This window comes from Gopherus flavomarginatus (assembly GCF_025201925.1).
Source record: "Gopherus flavomarginatus isolate rGopFla2 chromosome 13 unlocalized genomic scaffold, rGopFla2.mat.asm SUPER_13_unloc_3, whole genome shotgun sequence".
NCBI classification, from domain to species: domain Eukaryota; kingdom Metazoa; phylum Chordata; order Testudines; family Testudinidae; genus Gopherus; species Gopherus flavomarginatus.
The window spans coordinates 2,285,070-2,304,041 of NW_026114611.1; the positions used below are offsets into that span (position 1 = coordinate 2,285,070).

General features: G+C 52.7%; 1 protein-coding gene and 1 non-coding gene across 2 annotated transcripts in view; both read left to right on the plus strand.

Annotated features, from left to right (window-relative positions):
• LOC127041591 (uncharacterized) overlaps positions 1-18,972 on the plus strand; it is a 592,831-nt gene that overhangs the window by 560,152 nt on the left and 13,707 nt on the right. The window lies entirely within an intron of this gene.
• TRNAI-UAU (transfer RNA isoleucine (anticodon UAU)) lies at positions 6,338-6,431 on the plus strand. The gene is made up of 2 exons: positions 6,338-6,375; positions 6,396-6,431. It is a non-coding gene; the product is annotated as a tRNA-Ile (tRNA).

Sequence of the window (18,972 nt, forward strand, 5' to 3'; positions counted from 1 at the left end):
GGCCACTGAGTTTTGGGATCCCCCTGAGTTAGCCTAGACCATTTTTCCAGAAATTTACGGGAGTCTGGACCCTTTTTACAGGAGTTCAGACCCATCCTAAATACATAAAATGAGCCGGCGTTCATTTAGGGAACAGTCCCGACTTAGACGTCTGGTTACCAATACAGGAGGACTTCACACACCAATCACACAAGAAGGAAATTCGGGTTCATCAGAGCGATGCCCAGTGCAACACACAAAAGGAGCCCACAGGCTACTGCCTCAGTTGCCCTTGCTTTCACACCAGGGGTTTCACCCAAAGTGCAGTGCAGCTGCGATTGTGCAGATTCCACTCACTCAGACCGTGGGGACAGGAACCCCGTGGTCGGTCTATCCCCAGACGGAGACAGCACCCAGACTCAAACACTCCACAAGAGGACGGATAGACATAGAGACAGGACAGTCCTCAGTCCAGACAAAACATAGAAATAATTACCTGACCAGATTCCTGATGTCAGATCCCGGGATCCCTACCAGAACAGAGTGGGAACCAATAGGTTCGATGGCGTAGACCTCACTGTGGCTGTGCGCCTTTCCGCTCTAGTGGAGGACCGCTTGGGCCAAATGCCCAGGTGCTGCCTGCCATGGTCATCCTACAAAAACGGTCAGGAATCACACAGCCCCAGTGAAGACGGTTGCCATCTTGGTGGAACCTCCAAATTGTCAAAGTTAGACTCAGGACTCACAATTTGTCAGACTAATCTGTTTTATTCGCGCAGCGCTCCGCCAATAACACCCAGATAATGTGAGTGGCCATGCAAGACCCAAACAGTCTTATTTATACAGATAAAAGAGCGGGAATTAGACAAAGGGACAAAGAAAGCAAAACAGTAAAATTCACCTGGGGCACAGCATGCATATCCTACTTCCTTACTAACTCTTATCGATCTAAGGCTAATACTTCACCAATTGCCCTTAAACAGTCCAATTGTTCTATGTTACTGTCTGTATTCCTGACACCTGGATTGCAGCATTCCAACAGTTTTGCTTAAAGGTACAGACAGCATTTCTTTAATCCTTTCTATTTTCACAATGTAATTCATTCTACTTTCACACAATCAAATGAGGGAGTCCCATCTTCTGTGTGATCTGCAACTGTCTAGGCCAGAGTAGGGTGGAGCTAAGGAGAGAGCGGGATCCCACGAAGAGTCAGGGAGCAGAGCTGCACAGGTGTAGTGCCAGAAACTGCTACATGTAGGAATTTGCAACCTGTAGCACTTACTGATACCTGAGGGACGTTTTGGAGCATGAGCTTTCGTGGGTGAATGCATCTGACGAAGTGGGTATTCACCCACGAAAGCTCATGCTACAAAACGTCTGTTAGTCTATAAGGTGCCACAGGACTCTTTGCTGCTTTTACAGATCCAGACTAACACGGCTACCTCTCTGATACTTGATACCTGAGGTTGTTCTTATTTGCTGACTTGTCCTAATTTGCTAAAACTTGACAGTGGTTTCTCTAGCAAAGACCAGTCCCTGTCCCCTTGGTCCAGACATTCGCATTCACATCAGGCTTCATGTTGAGAATCATTTCCCATTCCTGCTCTGTGGGAGGGGAGACTTTTAAACGCGCTCTCTGTGCAACTGCACATGGCTAAGCAAAGAGAACAAACCCCAAATCTCCCCCAGTGCTTTGGGAGCCAGGTTTGCTGTGGGAAATTTTCAAGCCTGGGCATTGTGATGATTGACCACTTCATCATGATTATTTATTCTGTGGGATTGAAGCCTTATTATACTCATGGCTGAGTGGTTAAGGTGTTAGAATTGATAAATCCAATAGTATTCCCCTCTGTAGGTTTGAATCCTGCTCACAACCTCACCCAGGCAATACCTTTATACAAACTGATGTGCTCAATTCTCTCCCCACTCCATGTAAATCCTGTTCTGCTCCTTTCATAGAGATGCCTGGGACACCACCTCACACTGTGTCCCTGAGGTGTCAGGCAAACTCTCAGCAGCTGAAGTCTCTGCCACTCACCTGGCGCCCCATAGATCAGCCATAGCCCTGGTTCTGCTCCTCTCTTTAGAGCATGAAAGGAGCCGAGTTAGTGAATGCATGGGTGCTATGAGGCTGCAAAACCAACAGGGGGAAAAAAAAAGTTGCTCAGCACCCACTGGCAGCCAGCTCTGCCCCTGCTTCGGGCCTTGTGGACAAGCTCCTGCCAGGACCGGCGCTAGGGTTTTGAGTGCCCTAGGCGGACAGCAATTTCGCCACCACGTGCACTGGTCCAGCGGCTCTGGTGGAGCTGCCGCAGTGGTGCCTGCGGAGGGTCCGGTGCTCTGCGGCTCCGGGGGAGCTGCCGCAGTGCTGTCTTCGGGAGGTCCACCGGAGCCGCGCGAGCAGCCGACTGTCCGCAGGCACGACTCCGGCAGCTCAACAGGAGCTGCCTGCCACCCCCATCCAGACACCCTGGGCTGCCGGCTGCCACAGCGGTGCCCTGACCCAGGGGACACCCTGGACTGCCAGCTGCCGAGGCAGCACCCTGACCTAGGGGACACCCTGGACTGCCGGCTGCCACGGAGGCGCCCTGACCCAGGGGACACCCTGGACTGCCCACTGATGCCAGCAGCTCAGATTCCCTCTCTGTCCCAGCAGCAGCGGCTGCTCAACCATTTAAAAAAAATTTGAGGGAGCTTTTTGGCGCCATCAAATCTCGGTGCCCTAGGCAATCGCCTAGACCACCTAAATGGTTGCACCGGCCCTGGCTCCTGCTCTTCCCCTTCAGCACCTCCCCCTATAGTGATCAGCTGTTCAGTGGGGAGGAGGGAGAAGAATGGAGCAGGAAGATGCAGGGCAGGAAGGGGTGTGACTTGGGAGAAGGGGTGGAGTGGGGAAGGGCAGAAAGGGGGGGATTTGTCCCCGGTCCTGCACCCCTCTAGGGCCAGCCCTGAAGGGAAGCACTGACTATTACAGTGGCAATAAAACTGGCCAGCATTGCGGGGGAGACTGAAGATCACTCTCATCAGGTCTCTTCTCTCCCCAAGGTGAGCCAGACACTGCTCTCTCCTGGTTCTCACTCTAGCAGCTGGACACTAAGGAGCCATTTCCCCACAGGAAGTGCATTGAGTGCCCCTGTGGTGCTGGGGGGGCTGGTGCTGCTGCTGGCTCTGGGGCTGGCAGGGGGGTTGATGTCTGCACAGACTCTCAGCTGCCAGGCTGGAGGGGGCACTTGAGACCTTACCAGACTGGCTCAGTGAAGACGGGGGGTTGACAGACCAATACAGACTTTCTCCAGAGCCCAGAGCAGCATTCACCCACGCAGCCAGGCAATGGGCATTTCCCACAGCGTGGAGGAAAGGGGGAGGTGTCAGCTGCTGTTCCAGCTCCTCGAGGACAGGCCCTGTCAGCCAACAGACACTTCTTACTCACCACAGCTAAGGTCGTCTGGTTCCTCTCATGGGAGAAGTATGGAGCAGCCATTTGTTTTCCTGTTTGTGCTCCTCTGTGATGTGAAAATCGGGGAGGGGAGGTAGAAGCCCCACTTCCCTTCCTAAATGATGTCCAGTGGGGGAAGCCAGGACAACAAGGTGGGGCAGCAAGTGGTGGCCAGACTCTTACTGTCAGGGTCTAGTCTAGCTCATGGTCCAGCTCAACTTCCTCCCCGCATCACTGGCCCCCAGTCCCCTTCTGCCACCAGGTCAACCCGGGAACTAAGGCAGGAATGGTGTGAGGAAGCAAGTCAAGCTGAGCATGGCAAGCAAAAGTGAGTCTTGTCTTCGTGGGCCACTCACAATGACGTCCTTTTTGTGTGCCATGGCCATGGCCGATAAAAACATCCCAGACAGAGAAGCAGCAGGCCAAAAAAAAGCAGTATGCAGGTACCAAAGTAGCTCAGTTGGGCAAGCATTAGTGTGAAAATCTAAAGGTCCCTGGTTCAATCCCTGGCTTTAACAGCCCTTTTATCTTTCTTTGTGTGGAGGTGGCTTGTTTTCTGGGAGCGCAGCAGCACCTTTACCTGAGGTGAATCCCTGATTTTGAGATCCCCAACAAGACAATGGAGCATGGACTTCTGCCCCTGTTGGCCCACCTGACCTTTTAAAATCAGAGATGGGAGCTGTATTTCCCATGCGACTTATTGGTTGACCCAATATGGTGGGAAGAGAGTGAGGCAGGGTGGCCCTCGGAGATGGTGCCAGAGGGGGCAGGGACTGGGGACAAAAGCCCCTCTCCACAGCTGAGTGGGGGCAGTACTGGGGAAGGGGCATCTGTAAAAGTGTCCACGTGGAACGTGGCAGGGATTGGAGGGCCCAGGAGGAGATTGTAGGATGTTCAGTGACTTGGAGAAGCTGGACTTGGACATGGTGTGCATTCAGGAAATGCACATTAACAGCTTTAGGGTGGCTTGATGGGCAGAGGGTGATTGGAGGAAGGGCCTGTCTTTCTGGTCCTCCTGGCCAGGGAAGAATGATGAGGTTGGAGTCTTGTTCTTCACATTTGCAGTGCTCCATGGCACTTGTTACTGCTAGATTAGTGTTTATGGTCCCCAGTTAGGGTGTGAAAGGAATTGGCTCCCATCCTCTGGACTACACAGTGTTTGGTGTAGGGGGTGGATTTTAATTGTGTCAGATGGCCTGAGAACCGCTGGTCCCATTTTCCCAACTGTCAGAGGAAACTCTTCTATGATGACCACTCCCTGATGCAGGTTTGTAGTGAGGTCGGTTTAGAGGACGTGTCTCTCCATAGTAGAACCAGTGGAGGGCAGGAGGTAGCCTCCAATTCCTCTGATCTGAGCTCGCACCAGACACAGATGCGGTGCACCTTTCTGCAGGGATAGGCCAGGAGTCACACTGATTTACGTGAAAGAGAGCACGTCGACAGCCCAGTTGCCACCCTCTTCCTCTTGCCCAGGTTTAATAGTCATGGATAGGCAGGAGGGAGGAAGAGCCCCAGGCTGGATCCCAGTACACCTCTCCTCCTCTGGGCATCTGGAGCAGAGGCAGCTGGTGCTGACAGCTCCAAGGGAAGGCTTAAAAGCCACAGAGCGATTGAGGGTGGGGCAAGAGGAGGGGAAGATTTCCCCCAAGAGGCTCTTTCCCAGCTGCTGAGAAGCGCAGAAGTACCCGGTGTTTGCTCTTGCGGTGAAAGGGGTTAATACATTTAGGCGGCCTGGCTAGCTCAGCTGGCAGCACCTCTGGCTCTTACTCTGAAGGCTGAAGTTACAATTTCCTGTCTGGGTGCTTGGGGCTCCTCTTCAACAATACAACACACAATCTGCCTAAGCCCCCACCCAGTAACCTGGCTAAACTAGCCCTGGCCACTGGGTGCCTCTAAGAGAAGATATTTTCCCCACTCACAACCACTGAGTGTAGAAAAGAAACTTTAAGAAAAAGGAGGAAACTCACCTTGTAATAAAACCACAATCAGGATTCATAACACAACACTATGAGCAAAACACCCACCCACAGTGCGCTGGGCAGTGGCCTTTGCCTCGGGCTCTTAAATCCAGACACCAAAAGCTCTGTGGATGTGCCCCTCCCTTCACTGCACCTCACCCACAGCTGCTGTCCTGGGTCAGTGAAAACCCACAGTTCACCTCTCACGTCCCGGGGGGAAAGCCCCTTTCTTCCTCCACCCTCCGCTGTCTGGCCACATTGTCGGTCACTTGCCCTTACCCTCTGTCACCGTTCTGCTGGCCTCTCTCTGCTCTGGGACATATTGTGGTCCCACGAGAAGTGGAACAGGCTCCCTAAAAGTAGTGACCACCAGAGCCTGAACAATAGCCCCATCCCGTCCACTCGAGGCCATGCCCCTGCACCAAGCCCTTCTCCCCAACGCCCTGCTCCCATGCTGCCTCTTCCCCCCAAGACCCTACCTCCCGCTTACTGCTATCCGCCCCCTTCTGCCTCTCTCCCCCTTACGGTCATTACAAAGTGGCATGGCAGAGCCTTCCCATTTTTAAAAGTCCTGGGGTGTTGTTCCCCCCTGTTCAAGCACTCGTGGGGCCCTGCACTTCACACAGCTCTCCCTGATTTCAGCTGTTAGTGAGGGAGCCTCACTGCTAGTGCAGACTCGGCAGTTTCTTGCATGAGAGACACTGTCCCAAAGCAGGACTAATGCTTAGAGCTGGTGATCAGTGATTTCAGATCTGTTGGTCTGCAGCAAGACTCTACAGTGAGTCTTAATCAGCTCTGTTATTACACAGGGACGAACAAAAGGGTCAAATGGTGCCTGGAAGCCTTAAAAAGAATCCACCCCACCAAGTACAATGCTTGTCGCTACCGGCTCTCAACCCCACTGAGAATGTTTTGGGGTCACTCCTTGCCTTTATCAACCTAGGGAGAATAGCAACTTACAGGTGCTCCAGTGGCACAACTGGTTAGCGCACAGTATTTATAGGGCAGTTCTGAGAGGAGCTATGCTGAGGTTGTGAGTTCAAACCTCACCTGGAGCACTGGTTTTCATTAACCAAATGGCATCACCCCCTCATTTGGCCCTGTGGAATGTACAATTCCAGCCCAGGGGACACTGAGGCAGGGACGAAGTTAAAAATGCCCCCTTCACTTATTAGCTCCTCTCCAGAGTGCAGGTCAGAATCTACAATCCTTTCTCCCCCACCAGCCCCTGTGCCAGGATCCCTCCAGCAGAGCCTGGAGTCCTGCCCATGGCGTCTGTACTACTGACAAACACTAAGTGACAGGGACAAAACACTCAAATCCTGCCTGGTGCAGGGAGCCAGGTTTGCGCTTCAAATTCTGTTGTTCATACATTTCCAGGCCAGGGAATATCCCACAACAGCATTTAATGGGAAGCTGCCTGCAGAACAGTTACACTGCACAGAGCTGCTATGGAGGAAGGGTGGGAATTGGTAACATTTTGAGGATTGTTTGGGAAATGAGCCTTTTTTTTTTGTGAGGTTAATAACTATCTCCTCAACTTTATTTACTCAACTTAAAAATGGGTGTCACTTGATTTTTGCATCTCCCTGTGAAAATACAACTGGCACGTGTGGCTTTCTACAGGGGGTCATGATGTTAAAGTTGGGGAATTCAGTCTCTGTACTTCTGGGGGAGTGTTGCTTTTTTAAACTGCCTCTCTGCCAGGCACACCGGGCTGTTAGCTGCACCCACTGTCCTTGCCAGGGGCCCTTGCTGAACCCTGGGCAGCTGCACTGCCGTGCTGGGGTTACTCTGCAGGGGGAGAAGCTGCTGGGGAGCAATGTAGAGCAGGTGCAGGAAGGAGACGGGGTCACTATTCACATTCTGAACTGCACAATTTTCCAAATTTGGGAATAGATTCATAGATTCATCCTCCAGCAAGTGACCCCGTGCCCCATGCTACAGAGGAAGGCGAATGTCTGAGAACAATTCTAAGGGGAAGGTGAATGCAGAGCTATGACACTGGAGATGCCCAGACCTCCAATGGGGGCAGCGTGGCAATTAATAATGGGAAGATCATTTGCAAAATTAGTCATCACTGACAAGATTTGTCTCTGTTCCTATTTCACGCTGTGGTGTTAGAGGAATCAGTACAGAGTTTTACTATATTAATTAAACACTTAATTTTATGTAACCAAGCCAAAAACTTAGTGTCGCTTATTTTTTCTCTGTCCTAGCAAGAATGAATTGAATTTTGTGACTTTCTGGAAAGTGCAGCGAGATTAAATGTGGGGAATTCAGTCTCTGTGTTTGTGAGCTGATGTTCTCCTCTCACAGGTCAGTGCCTGCCTTGAAATACCAAGACGAATCTAAGGGCTGGTGTACCCTGGGCACTTCACTGGCAGAGCGACATCTCTCAGGGTGTGATCTCCCTCGCAACCCATAGAGTTAAGGTGACTTAAGCCCTGGTTAGATAGTGCTAAAGAAAAGAAAGAACTGTTCTGTCAACTCAGCTATTACAGGGATGGGAAAACCCCTCCAGTCACTGTCTGCCCCAGAGAGCTATAGCAGTGCCACAGCAGTGTTTTAAGTGTAGATAGAGTGAAACTAGATCTGACGCCAGTTCACACTGTGGATGCTCAGGCACTAAGAGTGCAATAATAACAACACCACAGTTGTCAGGATTTGAACCTGTGCCAGGAAACCACAATGGATTTGTGGTCTATCACCTTAACCACTTGGCCACAGCTACTTGACATCCATTTGTTTCACTCCATGATGATTCAGTTCTCACTGAATTGTCATTCCCATTGTTTGCTCAGACCAGCTTCCCCAGCACACTCATGGCTGCGCATCAGTGTACGTGTGTCCTTGGCTGAACAGCGAGAATTCCTGCCCATTTCCCTTCCGGCTGGAGCAGGATGAGAGTGTGTTTGTGTGAACGACATTGCTGTAGAGTGTTGTTCATTCCCCACTCTGACAATTCAGACAGTCTCTTTCCTAGTCAAATCTCCAGCACATCGTTCCAATAGCAGGGGCAGGATTTCTCTGGGGCACTGAAATATTTCCAGGGGCTGGTGCATGAACTCAGCCTTGCATTTCACCCTCGATGTTTCATGGATGAACAACAGCAGCAGGAAGAAAGAGCCGAGCCAATATCTCACTGGCAGGGATGCAGGTGCCACGACCCCTCTGCCTGCCCATCGCCATCGCAGGAGAGAAGGGTTCACTGGAATCGAATACCCTGGCTCAGACCAGAGACATAGGGAGGTTTTGCTGTTCATGGATTTGTGCAAAGGAAATTGTGTCTCTGTGTGAAATTGAGGTGGGAAATGAAATGTCCACATGGTGGCCCAATGCTCTAGGGAATGTGGGTGCAGGATTCGGGCTGAGAAATGATTTAACGGGGTTTGTTTCAATTATTTGCCCTGATTAAAAACCATGGCTAAAAGGCAGCTACTGTTGTTAGTACTTGTACCTGTGTAGGGACACCCCAGAGGCTGTTAAGTCCATTGCCTTCACCAAGAGCAGCTGATTTTTTATCAAGGTACAAATTTCTTGTGAAGGCCTAGAACACAGAGAAAACAGTACACTGATGATAAGAAGAAGTACACAAAAAGATTTTGCAGCCACCATGGGCGTAACTATGATGTGTCATGTTTCACTTTTTATATCTGGCGCCACCTCCTTTCCCTTTCGCCTTGTAGTTGACCAAGGGCAAAGCTGAACATCTCCTCAGATACCAGGGAGTGTTTATGTCCATCCCTGAGAGCTACACAAGGGCTTGATGTTGCTGCTTTCAGTTCTCTGGTTCTGCCGGGATAAGGAACAATTCAGGCTGACACTGAACAGAAGGAGGAAGATCATTTTTTGACAGGGAGAGGGACGCCTCCTCTTAAAGGTGTTTGTCTGGCTGACAGTCCTGGCTCTCAGGTCTTGCCCATGGGGCTTCAGCAGTTTTGGGACCAGTTCACTCCCTTGGCCCCACCTGCTGCTCCCAGGCACTCCCCTCCAGGGGCCCTGGCAGTGCAGTATCTGCCTGCTCGCTCCAGTGGCTGCTGGCCCCTCCCCATGGCAAGGCGGGGCAGAGCTGTGCCTCTACGCTCTGCCCCCACTCCAAGCCCCTGCAGCCAATGGGACACTGTGGGGTGATTCTTGGGGGCAGCAGCATGCGGAGGCCCCCCAGCCTGCCCTACCTTGGACCCCCAGGTAAGCGCTGCGCCACTGACTCCCTCCCAGAGCCTGCACCCCCCCTCCACACACTCCCTCCCACTCGCTCCAATCTCCCTCCCAGAGCCTGCACCCCCATCCCTCCTCCTATTCCCCTACCCCTGTCCCAGCCGAGAGCCTGCACCCAGCACCCAAACTCCATCCCAGAGCCTGCACCCTAGAACCCCTCCCCCACCCAAACTCCCTCCCAGAGACCAGCCTCTCACCCCTTCTGCACCCAAACTCCCCCCAGAGCCTGCACCCCTCCTGCATCCCAATCCCCAGCCCCAACCCAGGGTCTGAACCCTAGACCTCCTCCCCCCACCCAAACTCCCTCCCAGAGCCTTAGGCAGATGAGAGGCAGAGTTTTGGGGGGCGGGTTCTGAGTGGTATGAGTGACATTATTGGCCCACTGGGAGGATTGAAGGACTGGCACTGGCCCTAAGGGATTGGAGCAATGCTGGAGAGACTGACGGGCACGGAGCTGGGGAGCTGTGTGTGCTCCAAGGAGAGTTGTTTTTGTACTCTGGGGACACAGAGCGGGGGTGGGAAGTTTGTAAGCTGTGGTGTTTGTATAGAGAGAAAATTTAGTAACCCCTAGGTTAAAAACTGTTCCTGCTCTGAGCTATACATGACACTTTTTGTTGCGAGTATAGATCAGTGGGTGAATGTTTCCCTGCAGGATAATAGGGTCCTAGTTCCAATCCAAGTGATTCCCTTGAAAAACTTTTTCAAATGAAAATGGATTTCCAGACCCATCTCCAGTATGTTCAGGAGTTCGCTGAATGTGGGGGGCGGGACTTGAAATGAATTTAAACACTCAGCATTTTCCTATGCAAATGAATGAAGACCTAGCAGAGCTGTCCAGCAGCTGAAATCAGTTCCAGACCTCGGCGTCTCTAAGAGGGACACTCTGTATCTGAGGCATGTGCGACACCTCTGTGGTGATGACAGGTGAAAAAATGCTGGATTCAATGAAAGATGAGACCATAGGAGGGGAAGGTGAACGGCAGCACCACACAGGGTCATAACTGAGACATGGGGCTTCACTATCACTACCCCTGTGTTTTCCATCATTTATATCCTAAGGAACACACCCTCCCCCTCCCCCACACACTGTCACACACAACCTTCTCCCCTTGAGCCCAATCCAGCCCTCCCCCTCTCCCACACACACTCCATGGGACACAGCCTCTCGGTGACTCACCCAGATGGGGGCTTGTCTCTGCATCTCCCCAACAGGGGAGCAGAGAGCCGAAAGGGCCGCAGGAGACCAATGAAGCTAGGTAGGACTAGAAAAGACTTCCCCTCCCTTTCCTTTTCTCCTCTTGAGTTCTGTTAATCTCACCCATGGGACGTTCCAGCACTGGGTAGGTTCAAAGCACCAACCTTCCCCTCAGCAACAGAAGGTGGGAACCAGCTCTATCACACAGATGGAGGCTCCCCACCTTTGCTGCTGCCATTCAGCAGCCATTAATATGGATTTGTTTTAGTTAATGCAACCCCCTCAACCCCTAATTCATCCATGAATCAAGGAGACAAGCCCCTCAGAGGGGCAATGGGTTAGTGTACAGGACTTATAGTAGCAGTGCTGAGGGCAGCAATGCTGAGGTTGTGAGTTCAAACCTCACCTAAAGCACTAACTTTCTTTAAACAAATGGGTTCTGCCAATCAGTTTGCCCTACAGAAAATACAATTGCAGCTCAGAAGACATCGAGGTCCCCTTGCTTTACAGAGAGCAGGGCAGATTCCACAGATCTACCAGGCTCTGCTCTCCACCTGCCTCAGGGAGGGGTCAGGCAGAGCCCAGAGCGCTGCCCCTGACTCCCCCTAAGTCTTTGCTCCCCAAACCAGCTGTGTGCTCACCCTCTTCGCTGTGAGACTCAAACCCTGCCTGGCTTTCTGTATGTTGATGTGGTTTTCGTCTGTCGTGTTGATGTGCATGTGGGTCCTGTGTGATTTTGGTGGATGCCTGGCATAGTTTTGGGTGCGTGTGTGTATGATTTTTGCATACAGATTGGTTTTTTTGCTTAGTATTCTTTTGGTATGTGGGTTTTGTGCTTTCTTGTTGTGGGCTTTTGCTGTGTTTTTTGGTGTGGATTTGTTCTTTCTATATTTTGTGTGGCTTCCCCTTTTGTGTATATGGCTCTGTGTGCTGTGTGGGTCTGTGCGGGTTTGGTTTTTGTTTATGTCTGTGTGGGCCTGTGCAGTCTGTGATTTTCTCTTTCTCTCTGTGTGTTTGTCCCTCTGTTTGTATCTTCATGTGTAAATTCACTGGAATTTTTCAAAATCTTCACAGCTTTGCCAATTTTCACCGGGAATTTTTTCTCCATTAACAAATTCTAACGTGTTCCCTACCAGTTTGTGACCATTGCCCCAGGGGCACATCAGTCTCAGGGGCCTGATTTCCCATTGACCCTTCCCCCTTTTATTGGGACTGGGAACTAGCCAACCAAAAACTCCACTAAATTTTAGTAAAGGGCCAACAGTCCCTTACACGAGCCAGCCCCATGAGGGTCACCAATGGCCAGAGAAAGCAGAACAAGCTGGTCCCATGGTGTAATGGGCAGCACTCAGCACTCTGAATCCTGCAGTCTGAGTTCAAATGTCAGTGGGACCTTGTGTTGGATTGTGGTAAAGCCCTGGAGCGCAAAGTGCTCAATTTTCCTGTCTCCAGTTGTTTAAGAGTGAGTCTTTTCCCTCCTGCTGGGTGACTCACACAAAGTAGAACCAGGTCTTTGGTTGAGATGGCTGCAATGGATTGGGGTGCAGAAGTGGCTATGGCTGCCTGTAGTCCTGTGGTTTGACCTGGTTGGGATTCTTGCTGCTTCACCTAAGGCCCACAAGTGTGGCCCTTGTGTTTCCTGCCATACCTTTCCTCTGACCCACATGGCGCTTGACAAAAGGAGTGCCAGGGCCGTGATTAATAGTCAGGGCTTGGCAGGAGGGAGGTTGAGCCCAGCCTGAAGCCCCTCACACCTTCCCTCCTCCGCACACCTAGAGCAAAGGCGGCTGGTGCTGACAACTCAAAGGGAAGGTTTATAAGCCACAGAGCAACTGAAGGCAGGGCAAGAGGAGGGGAGAACCATGCCTATGCATGGCAAGCAGACAGCCACAAAGACCCTCGGCGAGGCTGCTCTCTGCCATGCCAAACACCCACTGAAGGCCACCCACAGACCAGCATGCAGGGCAGCTGCTGATGCTCTGTGGCCAACATCAGAAGAAGGTAGGAAAGCAGGACCAGCCCCCTGGTGTGGCCTCTGTCTGTTCCCACTCACAGTGCTCACTTTTGCAGTGGGGCAGAAGATTTTACCCCAAGAGGCTTTTCCCCAGCTGGTGAGAAGCAGAGAAACACCCAGGCTCCTAAGGTGCTATTTACCAACCCCCTCAAGCACAGGGCAGGTGCACACTTGGAAGAGGGAAACTGCTCTACACGCCAGTCAGGGCAGCCGCCCATTATCTTTGGCAAGTCAGGAATGGCAAAGGCTAGACTGGAAGCACCTGGGGCTCATGCCCCAGCCTTAGTGACACCCAACCCCCAACTCCTTCTCAGGGCTCTAGCTGAAGCCAGAGCATTGGTCTGAGCGGCCAAGAAGAGGTTCCAGCCCTGAAGCAATCCACATCTGAGCTTTCCTGGGAACATTGAAACTAACATGTAAACAATGGCGACGGCCTGGAAATTGAATCATGCATGGACATGTGACCTGCCCATGTGACTCCAGACTCCATCTTGCTGCTGTGATTTTCCTAGGTCAGCCCTAGGACCAATCCTATTCAACTTATTCATAAATGATTTGGAGAAAGGGGTAAACAGTGAGGTGGCAAAGTTCACAGACGATAATAAACTGCTCAAGATAGTTAAGACCAAAGCAGACTGCGAAGAACTTCAAAAAGATCTCACAAAATTAAGTGATTGGGCAACAAAATGGCAAATGAAATTTAGTGTGGATAAATGTCACGTTGGAAAAACATAACCCCAACTATACATGAAATATGATGGGGGTTAATTTAGCTACAACTAATCAGGAAAGAGATCTTGGAGTTACCATGGATAGTTCTCTGAAGACATAGCAACGAATTGACACATATGACCCCAAGATGAGATCATTAATACACTAACCTGAGAAGAAGGACATCCCAACACTAGTAGGGAGAAGAAATATAAAAATGGAAGAGGGGAGAAACCCCTACTGAACATGCATTACACCTAGCGACGGCAGCAGAACAGATTATTGGCTACACAACCCAAGAATGGGATCTGCATGTTGCTGTAGACAGATCAATGAAAAGCTCCACTCAATTCACAGCTGCCGGCAAAAAAGTTAACATCATGTTAGTATTCATAAGGAATGGGCTGGAGAATAACACCGAACATTTGTATACAAACCAAAGGAGAAGCCTCCAATACCCTGGGACCACCCTGTCTACTACAGCGCTGCACACAGGATATTTTATATGTATCTTTGAGAACTGGGGAAGAAATGGGTCTAAAAGGAAACATTTGCTAATGAGAGAAAACCACCCGAATATGAAGATATTTTATATTAAGTGAGAGTAATTGGACAGTGGAAGTTCAATTAACAGACAGCAGTAATTCCCAGCCCCCCACCACACACACACCATTCACATGGCAGCAGGGAGCCCTTTGGGGAGGTGCTTTAAGAGGGTATGTGAGGGGAGTGTGGAGCAGGAAAACTTCCTGGCAGTGGGGAAGAGGCAGAAGCAGGGGCAGGCAGGTGACTGGCAGTTGGGGGTAGCAGCAGCCAGGACTGCGTAACCTTGTGCTGGACAGTCTCCACTGGGGACTTTTTCCTCCTGTCCCCTTCCTCGCCAGCAGAGAAAGGCCACCCCAGCCCACCCCAGAGGCAGCTGTGTCTCATGGCTCTGCAAACTGCATCCATTAAGCCCCTTCTCATTTGGGGAATGATTCAGGACAATTTCCCAAAGAAAGGAAGAAAATTTGCTGCAGGTCAAAAGGGTGTGAAAATATCCCAAATCTGAGATTGTTAAATTAACATTGGAGAATTAAAGAGAAAATGGGGCAAAATCTGAAAAGGAGACTAGAGAAAGTGTCAATAATTGCTCCACCAGCACCGACCCCTCATGGAGCCCTTGCTGCTTTTACAGCTGAGAGGAAACTTCCTCTCTCTGATGTCTGGCCATGGTGGAAGTGGTGACCCAGTGAAGCTGACTTGAGGCTGATGCAAGATAAGCAAAGCAGAACCAGCTGCCCAGGGTACGGGGTTGGAAGTCAGAATGGGGGGTGGGCCTGGGTTCCCCTACATCAGTGGTTCTCAACCAGGGGTACATGTACCCCGAGGGTACGCAGAGAACTTCCATCAATGCATCTAGTTAATTGCCTCATTTTACCACAGGCTACAGAAAAAGCACCAGCAAGGTCCCCCGAGCTGGGAGGAGAACCCAGGAGTCCTGGCTCCCAGCCCTGCCCACCCCCGTGTTTCCATAGGGCTCCACGCAACGCCCCCCCACCCCCCGAGCGGGGCAGCCCCGCGGGGCACATCGGGGCGGCACAGACGAGGCCAGGAGAGAAGCAGGCGCCGGGCAGCCCCCACCGCACTGGGGGGAGGAGGTGTCCGATTGACCCAGGGACCCGCCCTCTTCTGGGCTCGAGAGGACGGAAGCGCCCCGGGGCAGGCTGGGAGTTGTAGTTCCTGGCTCATCTCAGAGCGGAAGTGACGAACGGTTGCTCAGGCAATGCGCCCCCTCCCGGTGCACACTGGGAAGCGTAGTTCTCCCTCTCACACGCGGCCTCTATTGGAGAAGGGGCCGTAGCTCGTCAGTTCGCCGCGCCCCTCCCCGCTCCCTGATTGGCGGAGAGAGCGCGGGACGGAGACTCGGCGCGTGGGGTGCGGGCCTGGCGGTGGGGGGCCACAGGCAGCGCGAGTGAAAGGGCTTCACCCCGCCCCCCCCCCGCTGGGCCTCTCGCCCCAGTCCCCACATCCTCCTTCCCGTCCTCAGCACCCCGCCCCCCCTTCCTCCTCCTCCCCCCATCCCTGTTCTCAGCGCCCCACCCCTAATTGCCTCCAACCCATTTCTCATTACTGGGCCCCACTTTCCCATCCCCTCACTCCCTCAGTCCATCCCCAGGGTGTGAGGTTCCTCATCTTCAATCTCTGCTACACCCAAACCTGCCAGGTTCCACTTTTCAACCACTGTGGGGTCGTCCAACCGCCGACACCCATCCACTCTGGGCTCTCTAAATCCCACATTCCCACAATGCTCCTTGGTAACGCCTCCCTCTTCTATCTCTAATCCCCCTATTCCCTTCCCTTAGGTCCTCCTGGACACCCCAGCCCACAGTCAGGCCCCCACATACATCCCAGTCATTCTCATGCTGAGCTAGTTCTTCAGGGACCCCCACAGCCCAGCAAACTTCTCCATCCATCAGCCCCATGGACCTGTGGCCGGGAAGGTGAGGAAGCTCCCACTTTGGCTGGGCTGGGTGTGGGTGTTAATGTTTTCCTGTCTTGTGTGTGCTGTGCTCACAAAGGCTTTTTGCTCCCTTGGAGTGGGGTGTGGTTTTGGCCGAAGATGAGGTGTTTGGTAGCCCTGTGGATGCTGTGTGGTGTCTGGAATGGGGCGTGTGTGTTCCCATCATGCCCCTTCCCCTCTGCCTGCAGAGCTGAGGATAGACAGGTCTGAGGAGCAGAGCAGGAGCTCTGGGAAGGAGAAGAGCAATATGAAGATGGAGTCTAAGATGAGGCCAGGTAACTTCTGTGGAGGGAGACTTGCTGGACAGGGCCTAGGATTGGGGAGACAAGCAGGTGTGAGCCTCGGGCTCAGATTTCTAATTGTAGCTGTGATGGCAGAATGGGAGGTGGGTTGAAGCCGAAGGCCTGGGGTGCGGGAGTAGCGAGAAGAGGAGCCTCACCACCATTGCTTTTTCTTTTCCTCTTGTGTTTCATACCAAGGGAAAAGAAGTCACGGGGATGGAGTCCAGCCCTGAGGTGAAATGGAAAGTGATTGAGAGCAGTGACAGTGTGAATCCTGTTGATGCCAGGCAAGACCTGCCCAACTGAGACAAGAGTAACCGTCTCTGTCGGTGAGATGTGTATCTGGTTTGGGAAGGGCTCTGGTCACAGCCGTCCTGGCTCCAGGCAGGGACTTCCCGTTACCTGGGTGTGGGTTTCCGGAGTAGCTGTGGCTTCAGGGGAGATGATGTTGCCATTTGGGAGACCTGAACATCTTTCTGGCCAGGAGTGGTGTGTGCTCCCTAGCAGAAAGTTGGATCCATGAGGGTGACTCCCTGTTGTGAATTTCTTTTGTCCTCCTAGGTTTCTCTCTCTGTGTTGGCCAACTTTCACTCAAACTCTCTCTCTCTCCTTTCATGGACACCTGTCATGTTCAGTTGCCTGCATTCTCTTCCTCTGCTCCCCCTCCCCCAGTCTCCTATGGGCTCATCTTGGTCTATCTGCCCAAGGGCAGGGTCTCTGCTATACTGGGAAGGATGTGTCCTGCCTGCCAGGATAAGGGGATTGCTCCTCCCACCCCCTATCTTCGGGTAGACCTCATTGCTGTAAGTGGGTCACAGTGTGAGTGGCCGTTCATGTCTTTGGGGCTGTGAGGTCTGAGACTGAGAGGGGTGGGCTCGCGGTCATGGCTTTGGGCAGAGGAGAAGTGGGGCTGGGATTAGAGATGCCCCTTTCACCCGCTAGCTCCATTACTGCATCACCCAAAAGCCTCGCTCAGGGTCCACTATGCTTCCTTGTGCTGGACACTGCAGGGACAATCAGAGGGACAGCAGGATGCATGAGAAAATAGATGAGTGTGTGAGGCAGATGGGTGAAGGGGGGATGTGGCATACATTGGGGATGGATGGGGGGTTGAGGGTTGGATGGACAGCGGGACAGATGGAGAGCTGTAGGGACGGGCGGTGATGTCACAGGCTGGACTTGTGATGGGTTCAGCTCATGTCCGCTGGCTCTGTCATGTCCTTCCCCCATTTACCCGTCTGACTCTGCCTCTGTCTCTCGGAGGCAGCACTCAGCAGAGTCTGGCCCTGTTGTTACACTGGTGCCTACATCCAGCACACACCTGTGCATAATGTGCTCCTGGAGAGCTCAGGCAGGGAGAAGCGTGTGGCTCACGGCTTCTGAACCTGCTACTCCAAAGAGTGCCGCAGATCTCCCCCTCCTTGGGCAGCAAGACCCTGCCTGGGGGTTCCCTGTCCCTCCTCGCTGCCAAAGCAGCCTGCTCAGTGCAGAAACCGAGGTCACCTGTCTCCGCCTAGCCTCTAGCTGGAGCTGCTCCAGCCCCGAATTGCTGGTATCCAGCCTGGCCGGAGTTGGTGCGATGTCCTAGCAGAGTCCGTTCTTTCTCCCCGGTAGATTATGATTTTCCCCACTGCAGTTAGTTGCTCTTTCGCCGCTTCCCCATAACCCCTCCCCAGTGATAGTGATCCCTGCTGGCCAGGCACGGGAGTGTCCTGTAGGTGCCTTCTTGTAGGAGCAGTGACTCCTGGTGGCGAGGGGCAGCAATGCCTGGCATGTATCCCCCCTAGCATTGCTGCAGTGACCCCTGGTGGCAACTGAGGTCAGTTGTCTGTGTGACCCCACTACTGCCATTGTGCCTGTGAGCCCTGGTGGGTAGGTGAGGCAGGGCCTTGTGTGTATATCAGCCATTGGGGCAGGGCCCTCTGCGTATCCCACTCTCATCTCGGTGACTCGTGTTGCCCAGGTGGGACAGTCCCCTGTGTGTATTTACTCCCCCCAACCCCTGCATTGGGCCTGTGACCACTGGTAGCCAGAGGAGTCAGTGCCCAAGGTGTATTCTTCACCTCCCCAAAGGTGGCAGGGTGCCTGGGTGGCTGTGTCAGGCAGTGCCCTGGGTATCTTCCAACCCATTTGTGGCAGTGAGCCCTGCTTCTGGTGTGTATCACTCCCCCGCTAGGGATGTGCACTGATGGCCAAGTATGGCAGTGCCCTTTGTGTGGCCCCCTCTCTCCTCCATCCGCAGGGTGACCAGATAGAAAGTGTGAAGAACTGGGACGGGGTGGAGGATAATAGGCACCTACATAAGAAAAAGGCCCCGAATATCGGGACTGTTCCTATAAAATCGGGACATCTGGTCACCCTATCCCCTCTACCCCTGTGCCAGGTATGGCAGGCACTGATCCTTGGCATCCCTGTGGGTTAATACCCTCTGTATATCCCCCAATTGGGGCAATGACCCCTGCTGGTCAGGTGGGGCAGTGCCCTGTGTGTGTGTGTCCCCTATTTAGGTAGTGACCCCGATGGCTAAGTGAGGCAGTGGCCTTTGATTTCCTCTTCTCTCCCCAGCCCCCTCTCTCCCTGGGGTAGGGCCCCCAGTTGGGGCACTAACCGATGTGTATCTCTACTAATTGGAGCAGTGACCTCCCCGTGGTGCCCTGGTGTGGCAGTGCCCTAT